General features: G+C 35.2%; 1 long non-coding RNA gene across 2 annotated transcripts; it reads left to right on the top strand.

The window, feature by feature from the left end:
• The first annotated feature begins 437 nt into the window (after positions 1 to 437).
• On the top strand, positions 438 to 6125 carry LOC148762469 (uncharacterized). 2 transcript variants are annotated; one of them, XR_016026513.1, is made up of 3 exons: positions 438 to 524; positions 5015 to 5098; positions 5934 to 6125. It is a non-coding gene; the product is annotated as an uncharacterized LOC148762469 (long non-coding RNA). The 2 variants fall into 2 exon arrangements; XR_016026512.1 differs by lacking the exon at positions 438 to 524 and adding an exon at positions 4266 to 4365.
• The last annotated feature ends 5454 nt before the right edge of the window (positions 6126 to 11579 follow it).

Genomic DNA, 11579 nt, shown 5'->3' with positions numbered 1-11579 from the left:
GAATTTTCACTAACTAGGGGCAAAATGGTCATTTGCCACCTGAGGACAAAATGGGAATTTTAGAAAAGATTTTTTTGACCCCATTTGACTTATTAGAGTATAATTTGACTTATTGAAGTATGATTTGAGGTTTAGAAGTGAAAAATTTTAATTTCGGTATAATTTGGAGTATAGGGGTAAAATGGTAATTTTGCCACCTCAGGGGCAAAATTGTAATTTTCCACCACCAGGATATTTTTTCCAGCACATGGTCTTCCTTTGTCTTCATCTTTGACCCTTGACTAAACATGTGGTGGAGATAAAATGTTTAAATTTTTAAAATTTTAAAAACGGACCAATGACATGATGCCATGTGTCATGCCTTTATTAATTTATTATTTTTCTTTTTAAAAGGCACAAAATCAGCCCATCTTCCACCCCATGGCCGGCCAAACCAGCAAGAAGAGAGAGAAAATAAAAACAAAACCCTAGAGAGAGAAAATCAAAGAAAAAGTGTGAATTTTCAAGGAAATTAAGTGAAAAAGGTGAGTTTTTTCTATTAAGCTTGAGTTTTCTTATTCCCAAGCATTTCACTTTATTTTCCATGATTAAATTACATGTTTTCATGATGAATTAAATTCTGAAAAAATGGGTTAGGAGAGAGAAAGTTGTTGGATTTATTTGATTTTAATTTATGTTAGTGTTTTTAGTTAGTTTAGCATATTTAGAAACAAAACAACAAGAAAAGAATTTATTTTCTCCCCCAACCATTAATGGCTGAATTTACCATGTAGTGAGTGAGGATGAGTTTGATTTTATTCTAGGAGAATTGGTTAAGGAATGATGAATTATGAGCCTAGAAAAATAATGGGAATTTTCGGAGCAAAAATACGAATTTTTACCCACTAGGGGTATTTTCGTAATTTGCTGTTGGGACTGATAATTTGCACCACACTGAGGGACATTAAGTTAATTTGGGTGCAATTGAGGTATAGAAACTGAAAAGAATTAAATTGGAGTTTAAACGGACCCGTTAGGAATTTAATCTGGTGATAAGACGAATTAGGCCAATACCGGGTTTAGATAGTTACCAGTGCATTTTTGCATTCCATATCATGCATTGGTAGTCTAAATTAGTTTAATTTTGATTTAGTACCAACTTGGTGAAACTCTCAATTTTGTACTGTGTCAAGGTGGTGAGTCATCCGATAAAGGCAAGAAAATTGCATCCGAGGACCAGTAGACAGAGTGCTTCGAAAGTCTGCATTCTAGACATTGTGAGTAAACTTACTGTCATTTTAATTATCTAGGGTGGTTTTTAAATGCTTTCATGAATTCTATGGAAAAATAAATTTAAAAAGATAAATTTTCATGTTTTATGAATAAATGAGTTTCAATGAAATTAAATTATAAATTGTTTTGAAATTAATAGTGATTTTGAAAAATAGAGTACACGGAGACTGTTAATTGTGGCAATTTGATTGTTTAAATTAACTGGCTTATGATAAATTGAGCATGATTGGCTAGTTGGCAATTGTATTAAAATGCGAATTGTTTGGTTACCTTGAAAAACTACGAATTACAAAATTGCCATATCATGTTATTGAGTTTTATTATATGGTGGATTATATATTAATTAATCACTGCAGTAGGGGGTTTCTGTGGACCAGCCTTTTAGAGGGGCACGGTAAACCCCATTATATTCTTACCTCGAACGGAGAGGCGCGTAGGGTATCTCCTGGGGTAAAGTTTAGGGTTCACTTCACGCTAAACCACCACGTGAGGGGGAACTCAGCCAACGCCAAGGAACGGCTATGTTTTCAAAACAAAAACATGATTTATGTGAAATGTGAATTTTAATAGCCTTGGCGGTCTCGGTAGGATGCCTCGGCCAAGGTGTCCCCGAGAATGGATTTATGGCACAAGCTTAGATTTTTATGAGATTCATAAGCCTCTTTACGTGTTTTGAACAAAATGTGTTCTAATGCTATAACCCAGTTTATGATGATTTACTTTATTGTCTCCATGTACTCAACTCTAGATGTTTATGATGATGTTTGTTTACTCATTGGGATTTTATAATCTCACCACCCTCCTTTCCACCCATTTCAGGTTCAGTATAGACTGTAGATAACTGATCTCATCGAGGACTACAGTGGGATCTGCATTTTCCAAACCGTAGGTTCACAATCCTCTTTACTTTTGTTTATTCGGGGGCACTCTTGTTATTGTAAATTAAATTAAATATTTTGACTTACTGTATTTAAGTATGTATAAATTTATTTAACTTGTACGTTTTAAAAATTATTCACGTATAACTCTATAAATATTATTTTATAAGAAAATAGAATATTTTACTTAATATTCCTTTTATTTTCTTATTATATTCAAATAACCATAATTTCGTTTTAAATGAAGATTTTAGACTTTTAAACTCATTTTGAATATGAATTGTGTGTTTTGTACTTGTATATTACGTTTTAGCCAGTTTTAAAATTTTTGAGAAAAATGACCAAAATACCCTTGTGAGACGAAAAATTAATATTTTATTTGTTTAAAGTTGGAAACAGCTTAAAATATTTTAGAACACGATATTTGACAATGGTTGCTCACAAGGGAACAGAGAAACTGATAGTAAAGCTTTGTGGGGTTTCGGGTTGACATTCCGGGCAATAAGTGTCTACCGGGACATCGCGACGGTTGTCACAGGCTCGAGGGGAGTACCGGGTCGTGACATCCAAAGTCTCGGTGGAATAATTTTTGAAATTTACACTTTTGCCCCCGTAAAAGTCAAAAATTACATTTTTGCCCCAAAAATTGAAAAATTGCCCATAGACATATTTTTCATTCCTTATACTCATGCCATTCTCTAATTTGTCAAATTTGATCTAAATTCTCTCAAAATCTCAAATTTTGTCCGTGGGTGGTAAAATTACGATTTTACCCCTACACTCCAAAAATCACCAGAATTAAACTTTTTCACTTCCTATCATTAAATTATACTCCAAATAGTTAATCTTGGTCAAAAATTTCACTCCATGATCAGATTATTATCTTAGGTGGCAAAATGACGATTTTGCCCTTGAATATCAAAATTTCTAATTTTACCCCAAATGAACCCTTGAACTCCGAACAATCATTTTTAGTTATTCCTGGACTATAAAATATTAAATTTCATCCTACAATTCCTATTTGAACTAGTTCGAGGTTAAATCAATTTAAGTATACCGTTAGGTACAATATCAGGTTTCGTTTATTCTTAGGTGCTTTTCTAGCGTAATAACATGCTACTCAATGCATGTATGTCATGACATGTATTTATAGGGTCGGGTTTTACAATTGTGTAGTGTATATTTATTAGAATTATTAAATTCAAATTATGACTTGATGGAGGATGCTATGGCTTATTGGTAACTATATGTTTTAACGGTATTTCGGGACTACATGGATTGAGACTTTGTGGGCACTAGTTTTGTAAGGTGGCATTAAGGTGAGTGAATTTGCATTAAAATGTTTTGGAATAAATGATTATATGCTTGATTGAACCACTTGAAATATTTTGTTAGTTTTACTTTAAAATTTGCATGGGATCAAGCCCTTGATGAAACGTTGTATGTTGTGTGTAAAGCCCGACCTTATAAAATACTATTCATGACATACATGTGATGATAGCATGATTGCATGCTAGGAGAGTCTCGAAAAATTTACAAAAGTCGGTATTGTACCTAGAGGTACAACAAAGTTTATTTAATCCTCGAACTAGATCAAATAGGAATTTTAAGGTGAGATTAAGAGTTTCACAGTTCATGGATGACTTAAAATGGTAATTTGGAGTTTGAGGATCAATTTGGAGTCAAATCGAAATTTTCACTAACTAGGGGCAAAATGGTCATTTGCCACTTGAGGACAAAATGGGAATTTTAGAAAAGATTTTTTTGACCCCATTTGACTTATTAGAGTATAGTTTGACTTATTGAAGTATGATTTGAGGTTTAGAAGTGAAAAAATTTTAATTTCGGTATAATTTGGAGTATAGGGGTAAAATGGTAATTTTGCCACCTCAGGGGCAAAATTGTAATTTTCCACCACCAGGATATTTTTTCCAGCACATGGTCTTCCTTTGTCTTCATCTTTGACCCTTGACTAAACATGTGGTGGAGATAAAATGTTTAAATTTTTAAAATTTTAAAAACAGGCCAATGACATGATGCCATGTGTCATGCCTTTATTAATTTATTATTTTCCTTTTTAAAAGGCACAAAATCAGCCCATCTTCCACCCCATGGCCGGCCAAACCAGCAAGAAGAGAGAGAAAACAAAAACAAAACCCTAGAGAGAGAAAATCAAAGAAAAAGTGTGAAATTTCAAGGAAATTAAGTGAAAAAGGTGAGTTTTTTTCTATTAAGCTTGAGTTTTCTTATTCCCAAGCATTTCTCTTTATTTTCCATGATTAAATTACATGTTTTCATGATGAATTAAATTCTGAAAAAATGGGTTAGGAGAGAGAAAGTTGTTGGATTTATTTGATTTTAATTTATGTTAGTGTTTTTAGTTAGTTTAGCATATTTAGAAACAAAACAACAAGAAAAGAATTTATTTTCTCCCCCAACCATTAATGGCTGAATTTACCATGTAGTGAGTGAGGATGAGTTTGATTTTATTCTAGGAGAATTGGTTAAGGAATGATGAATTATAAGCCTAGAAAAATAATGGGAATTTTCGGAGCAAAAATACGAATTTTTACCCACTAGGGGTATTTTCGTAATTTGCTGTTGGGACTGATAATTTGCACCACACTGAGGGACATTAAGTTAATTTGGGTGCAATTGAGGTATAGAAACTGAAAAGAATTAAATTGGAGTTTAAACGGACCCGTTAGGAATTTAATCGGGTGATAAGACAAATTAGGCCAATACCGGGTTTAAATAGTTACCAGTGCATTTTTGCATTCCATATCATGCATTGGTAATCTAAATTAGTTTAATTTTGATTTAGTACCAACTTGGTGAAACTCTCGATTTTGTATTGTGTCAAGGTGGTGAGTCCTCCGATAAAGGCAAGGAAATTGCATCCGAGGATCAGTAGACAGAGTGCTTCGAAAGTCTGCATTCTAGACATAGTGAGTAAACTTACTGTCATTTTAATTATCTAGGGTGGTTTTTAGATGCTTTCATGAATTCTATGGAAAAAGAAATTTAAAAAGATAAACTTTCATGTTTTATGAATAAATGAGTTTCAATGAAATTAAATTATAAATTGTTTTGAAATTAATAGTGATTTTGAAAAATAGAGTACACGGAGACTTTTAATTGTGGCAATTTGATTGTTTAAATTAACTGGCTTATGATAAATCGAGCATGATTGGCTAGTTGGCAATTGTATTGAAATGCGAATTGTTTAGTCACCTTGAAAAACTACGAATTACAAAATTGCCATATCATGTTATTGAGTTTTATTATATGGTGGATTATATATTAATTAATCACTGCAGTAGGGGGTTTCTGTGGACCAGCCTTTTAGAGGGGCACGGTAAACCTTATTATATTCTTACCTCGAATGGAGAGGCGCGTAGGGTATCTCCTGGGGTAAAGTTTAGGGTTCACTTCACGCTAAACCACCACGTGAGGGGGAACTCAGCCAACGCCAAGGAACGGCTATGTTTTCAAAACAAAAACATGATTTATGTGAAATGTGAATTTTAATAGCCTTGGCGGTCTCGGTAGGATGCCTCGGCCAAGGTGTCCCCGAGAATGGATTTATGGCACAAGCCTAGATTTTTATGAGATTCATAAGCCTCTTTACGTGTTTTGAACAAAATGTGTTCTAATGCTATAACCCAGTTTATGATGATTTACTTTATTGTCTCCATGTACTCAACTCTAGATGTTTATGATGATGTTTGTTTACTCATTGGGATTTTATAATCTCACCACCCTTCTTTCCACCCATTTCAGGTTCAGTATAGACTGTAGATAGCTGATCTCATCGAGGACTACAGTGGGATCTGCATTTTCCAAACCGTAGGTTCACAGTCCTCTTTACTTTTGTTTATTCGGGGGCACTCTTGTTATTGTAAATTAAATAAAATATTTTGGCTTACTGTATTTAAGTATGTATAAATTTATTTAGCTTTTACGTTATAAAAATTATTCACGTATAACTCTATAAATTTTGTTTTATAAGAAAATAGAATATTTTACTTAATATTTCTTTTATTTTCTTATTATATTCAAATAACCATAATTTCGTTTTAAATGAAGATTTTAGACTTTTAAACTCATTTTGAATATGAATTGTGTGTTTTGTACTTGTATATTACGTTTTAGCCAGTTTTAAAATTTTTGAGAAAAATGACCAAAATACCCTTGTGAGACGAAAAATTAATATTTTATTTGTTTAAAGTTGGAAACAGCTTAAAATATTTTAGAACACGATATTTGACAATGGTTGCTCACAAGGGAACAGAGAAACTGATAGTAAAGCCTTGCGGGGTTTCGAGTTGACATTCCGAGCAATAAGTGTCTACCGGGACACCGCGGCGGTTGTCACGGGCTCGAGGGGAGTACCGGGTCGTGACATTGTGAATGTGTAATATGATGAATCCTTATGCCCCTATATTATGTTGATATATATATGTTGTGTATTGATAGTGAATATTGTGTGATACTTATAATTGCGCATGTGCGGATGTGGGGGTGCGCATGCCGATGATGATGGGGTGCGAAAGTGTGAATGATGATATTGCCTGTGCGCAATGTGGGGGTGCACACAATGACTCCGGTTATGTGCGGTGTAGGAGTGCACATGAGTTGGGTGAGGCGGTGGTGGTATACGTGTTTATATATATGTATGTATATATTTACTATATAAAGAGGTTTGGAATTAATATGTGATTGTATTGACTGTTGAAACCTGATTATTGTCAAATGTGTTTAATTTGATTTTCGTTGCAACAGGATTAGATTTTTATAGCAGTGAAAAATTTCCCTAATTTCATCTGCCCGGGTTTTCGCTGCAGTGAAATTCATTCTCGCAGTAGTGAGAAACTCTTGGGTGGATGGCCTTAAGCCTTGCTTTGGATTTCGTTGCAGTGAGAAACTCTTGGGTTGTTGGGTAAAATGTTTGCTTCGGTTTTCGCTGCAGCAAAATTCATTCTCACTGCAGTGAGAAACTCTCGGGTGGTTGGCTCAAAATTTTGCTTTGAAGTTCACTGCAGCGAGAATGCCTTTCTGCTACAGCGAGATTCGCTCTGCTATACTTGCCTTGCTTGAACTTCCTAAATGTTGCAAAATGACTTGAAAAACAGCGCGACATCGAGTTTTGTTCATAATATATAAAATTGCATTGTTTTTAAACAAGTGCATTATGTTGTCAAAATGTAAAGCCCGACCTTATAAAATACTATTCATGACTTACATGTGATGATAGCATGATTGCATGCTAGGAGAGTCCCGAAAAATTTACAAAAGTCGGTATTGTACCTAGAGGTACAACAAAGTTTATTTAATCCTCGAACTAGATCAAATAGGAATTTTAAGGTGAGATTAAGAGTTTCACAGTTCATGGATGACTTAAAATGGTAATTTGGAGTTTGAGGATCAATTTGGAGTTAAATCGGAATTTTCACTAACTAGGGGCAAAATGGTCATTTACCACTTGGGGACAAAATGGGAATTTTAGAAAAGAATTTTTTGGCCCCATTTGACTTATTGGAGTATAATTTGACTTATTGAAGTATGATTTGAGGTTTAGAAGTGAAAAATTTTAATTTCGGTATAATTTGGAGTATAGGGGTAAAATGGTAATTTTGCCACCTCAGGGGCAAAATTGTAATTTTCCACCACCAGGATATTTTTTCCAGCACATGGTCTTCCTTTGTCTTCATCTTTGACCCTTGACTAAACATGTGGTGGAGATAAAATGTTTAAATTTTTAAAATTTTAAAAACAGGCCAATGACATGATGCCATGTGTCATGCCTTTATTAATTTATTATTTTCCTTTTTAAAAGGCACAAAATCAGCCCATCTTCCACCCCATGGCCGGCCAAACCAGCAAGAAGAGAGAGAAAACAAAAACAAAACCCTAGAGAGAGAAAATCAAAGAAAAAGTGTGAATTTTCAAGGAAATTAAGTGAAAAAGGTGAGATTTTTTCTATTAAGCTTGAGTTTTCTTATTCCCAAGCATTTCTCTTTATTTTCCATGATTAAATTACATGTTTTCATGATGAATTCAATTCTGGAAAAATGGGTTAGGAGAGAGAAAGTTGTTGGATTTATTTGAATTTAATTTATGTTAGTGTTTTTAGTTAGTTTAGCATATTTAGAAACAAAACAACAAGAAAAGAATTTATTTTCTCCCCCAACCATTAATGGCTGAATTTACCATGTAGTGAGTGAGGATGAGTTTGATTTTATTCTAGGAGAATTGGTTAAGGAATAATGAATTATGAGCCTAGAAAAATAATTGGAATTTTCGGAGCAAAAATACGAATTTTTACCCATTAGGGGTATTTTCGTAATTTGCTGTTGGGACTGATAATTTGCACCACACTGAGGGACATTAAGTTAATTTGGGTGCAATTGAGGTATAGAAACTGAAAAGAATTAAATTGGAGTTTAAACAGACCCGTTAGGAATTTAATCGGGTGATAAGACGAATTAGGCCAATACCGGGTTTAGATAGTTACCAGTGCATTTTTGCATTCCATATCATGCATTGGTAGTCTAAATGATTTAGTACCAACTTGGTGAAACTCTCGATTTTGTACTGTGTCAAGGTGGTGAGTCCTCCGATAAAGGCAAGGAAATTGCATCCGAGGACCAGTAGACAGAGTGCTTCGGAAGTCTGCATTCTAGACATTCTGAGTAAACTTATTGTCATTTTAATTATCTATGGTGGTTTTTAGATGCTTTCATGAATTCTATGGAAAAAGGAATTTAAAAAGATAAATTTTCATGTTTTATGAATAAATGAGTTTCAATGAAATTAAATTATAAATTGTTTTGAAATTAATAGTGATTTTGAAAAATAGAGTACACGGAGACTGTTAATTGTGGCAATTTGATTGTTTAAATTGACTGGCTTATGATAAATCGAGCATGATTGGCTAGTTGGCAATTGTATTGAAATGCGAATTGTTTGGTTACCTTGAAAAACTACGAATTACAAAATTGCCATATCATGTTATTGAGTTTTATTATATGGTGGATTATATATTAGTTATTTACTGTAGTAGGGGGTTTCTGTGGACCAGCCTTTTAGAGGGGCACGGTAAACCCCATTATATTCTTACCTAGAACGGAGAGGCGCGTAGGGTATCTCCTGGGGTAAAGTTTAGGGTTCACTTCACGCTAAACCACCACGTGAGGGGGAACTCAGCCAACGCCAAGGAACGGCTATGTTTTCGAAACAAAAACATGATTTATGTGAAATGTGAATTTTAATAGCCTTGACGGTCTCGGTAGGATGCCTCGGCCAAGGTGTCCCCGAGAATGGATTTATGGCACAAGCCTAGATTTTTATGAGATTCATAAGCCTTTTTACGTATTTTGAACGAGATGTGTTCTAATTGTATAACCCAGTTTATGATGATTTACTTTATTGTCTCCATGTACTCAACTCTAGATGTTTATGATGATGTTTGTTTACTCATTGGGATTTTATAATCTCACCACCCTCATTTTCACCCATTTCAAGTTCAGTATAGACTGTAGATAGCTGATCTCATCGAGGACTACAGTGGGATCTGCATTTTCCAAACCGTAGGTTCACAGTCCTCTTTACTTTTGTTTATTCGGGGGCACTCTTGTTATTGTAAATTAAATAAAATATTTTGGCTTACTGTATTTAAGTATGTATAAATTTTTTTAGCTTTTACGCTATAAAAATTATTCACATATAACTCTATAAATATTGTTTTATAAGAAAATAGAATATTTTACTTAATATTTCTTTTATTTTCTTATTATACTCAAATAACCATAATTTCGTTTTAAATGAAGATTTTAGACTTTTAAACTCATTTTGAATATGAATTGTGTGTTTTGTACTTGTATATTACGTTTTAGCCAGTTTCAAAATTTTTGAGAAAAATGACCAAATTACCCTTGTGAGACAAAAAATTAATTTTTTATTTGTTTAAAGTTGGGAACAGCTTAAAATCTTTTAGAACACGATATTTGACAATGGTTGCTCACAAGGGAACAGAGAAACTGATAGTAAAGCCTTGCGGGGTTTCGGGTTGACATTTCGGGCAATAAGTGTCTACCGGGATACCGCGGCGGTTGTCACGGGCTCGAGGGGAGTACCGGGTCGTGACAATTCGATTGGTATCAGAGCTTTTGGTTTTAAAGATCAAAGTTTTTAATTTTAAAGTTGTTTTAAAAATTTACAATATGAGTGTGGCCTCGGATTAAGTTAAGTTAGGTTAGGTTGAATAGAATGCATGCATCTGCATATAGAGCCTAAGGTTGCCTAAACTTGCTCGTATTTTGTATAGATTACAATGCCTCCTCGACGCGGACGCCCACCTCTCACTAGATCGGTTGGGAAGGGAAGAGGTCGTTCCCAACGTCATCAGCCAAATACAGTAGAAGAGGAATCAGCTGCATCTACCCTTCGGGCAGGACCTGCTGCTGAGCAGGCTGATAGTCCTCCACATCCTCCATCTCCTCAGCCACCTACGGGTATTCCCGCCATGCCTACTGAGGCAGCACAAGCATTGACAGCTTTCTTTGTAGCAATGGCTGGTCAAGCTCAGACTGGTCAAGTTCCACCTGTAGTGCCTCCAACTACTCCTTTAGTTCCACCACCAGTACAAGATGTATCCATTTCCAAGAAGCTGAAGGAGGCTAGGCAATTGGGTTGTGTATCTTTCACGGGTGAGTTGGATGCCACGGTGGCAAAGGACTGGATTAATCAAGTTTCAGAGACTCTCTCTGATATGGGATTAGATGACGACATGAAGCTGATGGTGGCTACGAGATTATTAGAGAAGAGGGCTCGTACTTGGTGGAATTCGATGAAGTCCCGTTCCGCTACTCCTCAGACATGGTCTGATTTTCTCAGGGAATTCGATGGTCAGTATTTCACTTATTTCCATCAGAAAGAAAAAAAGAGAGAATTTTTGAGTTTGAAACAGGGAAATCTAACTGTAGAGGAGTATGAGACTCGTTTTAACGAGTTGATGTTATATGTGCCGGATCTGGTGAAATCTGAGCAGGATCAGGCCAGCTATTTCGAGGAAGGAAGGGCTCCGTAATGAGATTAGAGAGCGAATGACAATGACTGGTAGGGAGCCACATAAGGAGGTGGTACAGATGGCTTTACGGGCTGAGAAGCTCGCGACTGAGAATAGGAGGATTCGGACTGAGTTTGTAAAAAGGAGGAATCTTGGTATGTCTTCTAGTCAGCCAGTAAAAAGAGGCAAGGACTCAACGACTTCAGGGAGCACTACTTCTGTTTCCGTGACATCTCCTCGACCTCCATTTCCACCATCACAGCAGAGACTTTCGAGGTTTAGCAGATCTGCTATGACTGGTTCTGGGAAGAGTTTCGGAGGTTCTGACAGATGCAGAAATTGTGGAAATTATCATAATG

Source organism: Theobroma cacao, chromosome 5 (genome assembly GCF_053813885.1).
Source record: "Theobroma cacao isolate CCN51 chromosome 5, ASM5381388v1, whole genome shotgun sequence".
Taxonomy (NCBI): domain Eukaryota; kingdom Viridiplantae; phylum Streptophyta; class Magnoliopsida; order Malvales; family Malvaceae; genus Theobroma; species Theobroma cacao.
Note: the sequence above shows the minus strand (reverse complement) of the source record. Positions and strands in the feature narration are given on the sequence as shown.